The following is a 6607-nucleotide window of genomic DNA, read 5'->3' as shown; positions in this document are numbered from 1 at the left end:
CCTCATGGGTATTAGAAAAGCCCTACAAAGTAAACGAAAGGGATATTACTAACTCTGATGTACGATTGGTGAAGTTTTTGGTTATTTTCTCTATTGAACATGTAAGGAAACCTATGTGAGGATGATCTATGTAGTTGAGTAGGGCTATATTAAGCAGGAAGTGAAAACTGACATTGGCAGGGGTGCTTCTCTATTTCTAACAGTGTACATCAAGCAGAGGCAAACGACTTCTAGAGACAGCTCAGAAAGGTTACATTCGCAACAAGATGGTGTGATCTTCAATGAAGAAGGAAAGGAAAATCCTGAGGGGGGTAAAATGAATGACGAGGTGTAGAAAAAAACTTCCAACATTTGACGAAGAACTTCTTACGAGGTTTCAAGAGGATGACACAGGGAGTGAACATCGAGACGTCAAAGAGAATGCTCTTGATGGTAAGTTTTGATTTTCCCTGGTTAACTGACCTCTGATGTTGGTAGCCTACTGTAAGGTAATGTCTAGTCAAACTCCCAGGACAATGGTTGTTGTAATGCAGACCATTACAGATTGAAGAAATTCCAACAAAAGTTTCAGGGAGGGTAAAATTCTTTGCTGTACTAGATCGCTACTTTTTATTCTCATGGAAAAGGGAATTGTTATATTATTTTCCAAAATCCTTTTTGAATGTTACTTCTCCAATAAAAATAAATTATATTTCTTAGATTTTAGCATAGGATGCTTTAACTTATAGTAGTTTAATGCTTACAACAATTGAGACAAAAGAGGACAGAGAAAAGCTCAACAGATCTGATTCAACAGGATGAAGAAAAATGAGTTGAGCTTGAAAATGTAGCAATTAAAGGTTCCAAGGAGGTAGATTCTACTGTCTTGGGAAAATACAGCATTTGGAGGCGGGAGAATGAGAATGAGAATTCTGAATCCACTGTTATATTCATGCGAGACCAACTGATCATGGCTAGGGTGTATTCAAGCATTTCCTAGGTTAGGAATAATCTTGATTTATACCATGAATTGATGCTTCGTATTAAAGAATGTCAGCATACATTGGGTGAGGCTAATGCAGATTCTGATCTACCTTAAAGGTAATAGTTTTCGCATTGGTGCTTCTAAATCAAGAGTAGTAAGTGCTTCCATTTGCATTTGGTGTTCATATCCTTGGTTTCTTTTAAAGTTGCAGTCTGTGTGTCAATCTTTCTACTTTTCATTCTCTTTTTCATGGCTGATAATTGATATGAATGTTTCAGTGCACTTGAGAAGATCAAGGCTATGGGTCATGTCCTATCCAAGGCTAGAGAATAATTTTATGACTGTGCGACAGTAGCAAAGAAGTTGTGAGCCATGCTTCAGTCTACAGACGAGCAAGTAAGGACCTTGAAAAAGCAAAGTACATTTTTAAGTCAGTTGGCAGCAAAGACTATTCCCAAGGGCCTGCACTATCTGTCCATGTGATTGACCATGGATTATTACTTGCTTGCCCTTGAAAAGCAAAATTTCCTTAAAAGGACAAGTTGGAGGATCCAACTCTTTATCACTATGCATTATTTTCTAACAATGTATAGGCTGCATCTGTGGTTGTGAATTCAACTGTCATGAATGCTAAGGTGAAGCGTTATTAATTTAAAATACTCTAAAGTTTGGAAGTCCAATAGTTTTGTTGCATTTTTCATTTAATATTTGGATCTCATTATAGGTGATTTACTTGTGTTTGCAGGAATCTCAAAAACATGTATTTCATCTTGTCACAGACAAGTTAAATTTTGGGACCATGAAAATTTGGTTTTAAATGTTGATGATTTTAGATACATGTAGAAAATGTTGATGATTTTAAATGGCTCAATTCCTCCTATTACCCTGTGCTTCGCCAACTTGAATCGACAGCTATGAAAGACTATTATTTCAATGCAGATCACTCGACTACACTCTCAGTACGTTCCTCCAATTTGAAATATATAAATCCAAAATATGTATCCATGGTAAATCATCTTCGTTTCTATCTTCCACAAGTTTATCCCAAATTGGACAAGATCCTTTTCTGCGATGATGATATTGTGGTGCAGAAAGATTTGACGCCCTTGTGGTCAATAGATCTTCATGGAAAGGTTAATGGTTCAGTGGAAACTTGTGGAGAAAGCTTTCACCGGTTTGACAAATACCTCAATTTTTCCAATCTGCACATAGCGAGGCACTTTGATGAATGTATTTGATCTCAAATAATGGAAGAAACAAGATATAACTGGAATATATCACAAGTGGCAGAACATGGTAAGTGCGTATTGTGGTTTATTTATGTTAATTCTTCTGATGCTTACTTAAAAGTATTTGAAGTAAATCTGAAGTAATTAGCTAGAAAACTTAATGGGTTTTTCTTTGTTCGATTTCTAAGTTTTTCTTTTATTGCATGTCAGAATTAGGATAGAGTGTTGTGGAAGTTTGGAACACTACCCCCTGGATTTTTGCATTGGCTGCTTCTAAATCAAGAGTAGTAAGTGCTTCCATTTGAATTTGGTGTTCATATCCTTTGTTTCTTTTAAAGTTACAGCCTGTGTGTCAATATTTCTTCTTTTCATTCTCTTTTTCATGACCGATAATTGGTATGAATGTTTTAGTGCACCTGAGAAGATCATTGCTATGGGTCATGTCCTATCCAAGGCTAGAGAACAATTTTATGGCTATGTGATAGTAGAAAAGAAGTTGCAAGCCATGCTTCAGTGTGCAGACGAGCAAGTAAGGAACTTGGAAAAAGTAAATTTTTAAGTCAGGTGGCAACAAAGTCTATTCCCAATGGCCTGCACTGTCTTTCCATGCAATTAACCATAGATTATTACTTTCTTCCACTTGAAAAGCAATAATTTCCTAAAAAGAACAAGTTGGAGGATCCGAATCTTTATCACTATGCATTATTTTCTGACAATGTATTGGCTACATCTATGGTTGTGAATTCAACTGTCATGAAATCTAAGGTGAAGTGTTATTAATTTAAATTACTCTAAAGTTTGGAAGTCCAACAGTTTTGCTTCATTTTACATTTAATATTTGGATCTCATTGTAGGTGATTTACATGTGTTTGCAGGAATCTGAAAAATATGTATTTCATCTCATCACAGACAAGTTAAATTTTGGGGCCATGAAAATGTGGTTTTTACTTAATCCCCTAGGGAACGCTGCAATACATGTAAAAAATGTTGATGATTTTAAATGGCTCAATTCCTCCTATTTCCCTGCGCTTCACCAACTTGAATCCACAGCTATGAAAGAGTATTATTTCAAGGCAGTTCACTCGACTACACTCTCAGCACGTTCCTCGAATTTGAAATATATAAATCCAAAATATTTATCCATGCTAAATCATCTTCATTTTTATCTCCCACAAGTTTATCTGAAAATGGGCAAGATTTTTTTCTTGGATGATAATGTTGTGGTGCAGAAAGATTTGACTCCCTTGTGGTCAGTAGATCTTCATGGAAAGGTTAATGGTTCAGTGGAAACTTGTGGAGAAAGCTTTCGTTGGTTTGACAAATACCTTAATTTTTCCAATCCGCACATAGCCAGGCACTTTGATCCTAATGCTTGTGGTTGGGCATATGGGATGAATGTATTTGATCTCAAAGAATGGGAGAAACAAGATATAACTGGAATATATCACAAGTGTCAGAACATGGTAAGTGTGTAGTGTGGTTTATTTATGTTAATTCCTATGATGCTTACTTTAAAGTATTTGAAGTAAATATGAAGTAATTAGCTAGAAAACTTAATGGGTTTTTCTTTTTTTGATTTCTAAATTTTTCTTTTATTCTATGTCAGAGTGAGGATAGAGTGTTGTGGAAGCTTGGAACACTACCCCCTGGATTGAACGTTTTGTGGCTTGACCCATCCTTTGGACAAGTCTTCGCATGTGTTGGGTTTAGGATATAATCCTAGCATGGACTGTTTAGAGATTGACAATGCAGTTGTTGTTCATTACAATGGGAACATGAAACCTTGGTTATAGCTGGCAATGACGAAGTGCAGGCCTTACTAGACAAAATATATAAAATATGATCATCCTTTCTTACAACAATGCAATATAAATGAATAGTTGTGACCTCAATATCCATACCACAATAGATTGTCAAATATAAAGTGTAAAGGCCCTTGATTCTGGTTGATAATTCATTCTAATTCATTTGTTTTTGGAGTTCCACAGAAGGTTTCTAGTTTATGGCTTAATGAGTCAAGTTTTTGGAGGTGTGGTGGCCTAGCCAAGCTTAAGATTTACAAATTTTATGTCCTCATTGTATTCCTTCATAGTTGGAAGTAAACTCCTATATAAGTATTCTCTTCTTTGTTAGTCAATATTTCTCTTTCATTAAGTAATTACACAAATTGTTCTTCCAAGAACACAAAGAATTATGAGACACAAAGATTTAGGCTTTCAAGGCAGGTCAAAACTGCTCAATAAGGGAAAACCCAACAATCCTCCTCTTATTGAATTTATTCAAAATGAGATATCCAACACAAGACCAAAGATTCCCTCCAAGTCAGCCCTCCTCTTTAAGTCAAGGTAAATAGTTGAGTCTCTGCCTAGTTAAAGTCAGAAGCAACTTCTGAATTTCTATCCTTATTGCAGGTTTAGTCTCTTATTATAATACACTGACTTCCAATTACAGACTCTTTGCCTTCTATTACTTATCTTTGGCTACTACAACAAACCCTTGACTCTTTACCGAAGATATTCAGATCCTGCTGCAAATAGATAGCTTTAGATTGAGATTCGGCTTAGTCACAGACTTCGGTTTCTTCAAGTGTTGTAGACTTCCTTTTATCCTCAGTTTTTCTTCTCCTATTGGATTATAGACTTCGAGCTTTTTCACTTTCTTGGTTGCTACCAAAAAGAGGTCGAATATATGCTAAAACGCCTGGATATCATTCTCCATGATCTTTGACTTAACTAAACAAAGAGTGACTATGCTTGGATTGTTTCCTTTGTAATGTTGAAATGTCTTACAATCTTTGCCTGTGACAAGATGAAATAGCCCTAATTGGACAACACTAAAACTAGCTCAATTTAGTGTTTAACTGCCATGACCAATTCCTTCATTTTCCTATAGCAGCTATGCTGCAATAGTCTCACATGGAGCGAAAGTTAATTCCACATGGACATCTCTCTTTTGACAATGAAGGCAATGTGCTAGGCTTTCATCTAATATATGCTCCTAAGATATAATAAACTTATGGTGTATGAGTTATCATCATTCTTACTCCTTAGTTATATTATATGTGCTCCCTGTCTTTGTGCTCATGGCTGAAATAAATAACTCTCCTTTGAATTTCTACTAGCATCATTCAGAAACCCTTGATTGATTGATGCTCTATGAAATGCAGAGGAAGCTTTGGGTTGAATTAAATTTCATGAACCTACTGTAGAATATGTGAGCTAAATTTTTTATTTTTAATATATTTTTGCCTTATACTATTTCTTATGATGGATGGCGTATGATATGTAGGAATCTTTTCACTCTATAGAAGATATTGATGGCCTTGTGTATAGTTAAGAAGATTCCTAAGCCTCAAATGATGGCAATCTGCTATTCAAAGTTAACAAAGATATTTTGGATATTAGAAAGTCATTTGTATCATGCTTATGCATGGTACAAGCTCTATATCCTCTAGAAAAGCTACAATTAATACTTATCATAGAAGGATTTGTAGCTGATGGCATCATCTGGATTGTTGGTTGCCATTGTGAAATGGGATGAGAGAAATGTGTAGAAAAATCATATTCTAGAAACCATTTATCTTTGGTTGGGAGTTTACACATATTTCCCATGATGTAAATAGTTATAATGTCATGTTGAGTAGATTTTTGGCACACCTTTAAGAAGGTATGGCTATCGAATGGGGGCCAGAAATCTAAAATGTTATCTACTGAATTATATATAGGATTATATTTTTCTAGATGGGAAGGTTGATATAGTTTGATCTTGTAGGAATTAATTATTGGAGAATACCCTATTGCAGAGGAAGCTTTGGGTTGAATGAAATTTCGTGAACCTACTATAGAATCTACGAGCTTAATTATTTTTATTTTTAATATATTTTTGCCTTATACTATTTCTTATGACAGATGGCATATGATAAGTAGGAAGATTTTCACTCTATAGAAGATATTCATGGCCTTGTGTATGGTCAAGAATATTCCTAAACCTCAAATGATGACAATCTACTATTCAAAGTCAACAAAGATATTTTAGGTATTAGAAATTCAATTGTATCATGCTTATGCATGGTACAAGCTCTATATCATCCAGAAAAGCTACAATAAATACTTAGCATAGAACGATTTGCAGCTGATGGCATCATCTGGATTGTTGGATGCCATTTATATTATGCCCTATGATCACAAGCATGGGGCTCACCATTTTGAGCTGGACAATGTGAAGGAAAGAAGTTGAAGAATGGCTAGTCTTCTAAGTTTTGGGATTTAGTTTGGATTATAAAATGGATACCAGAGAAATGGTAAGTTATTTCAATGAAAAGGCTTAAGTTCATCTGTCACTTTTTGAGATGTTTGCATTTGTATAGGTTTTTCTAGTATAAGTATTATATTTTATGCTTACTTCAAGGAGTTTT

General features: G+C 35.1%; 1 pseudogene; it reads left to right on the top strand.

The window, feature by feature from the left end:
* The first annotated feature begins 320 nt into the window (after window positions 1-320).
* LOC149213249 (polygalacturonate 4-alpha-galacturonosyltransferase-like) lies at window positions 321-4073 on the top strand (annotated as a pseudogene).
* Window positions 4074-6607: the final 2534 nt, after the last annotated feature.

This window comes from Pinus tabuliformis, chromosome 1_1, assembly GCF_031772625.1.
Source record: "Pinus tabuliformis cultivar Carrire ecotype Pingquan chromosome 1_1, CPIR1, whole genome shotgun sequence".
NCBI classification, from domain to species: Eukaryota; Viridiplantae; Streptophyta; class Pinopsida; order Pinales; family Pinaceae; genus Pinus; species Pinus tabuliformis.
This window is presented reverse-complemented; position numbering and strand designations above follow the sequence as displayed.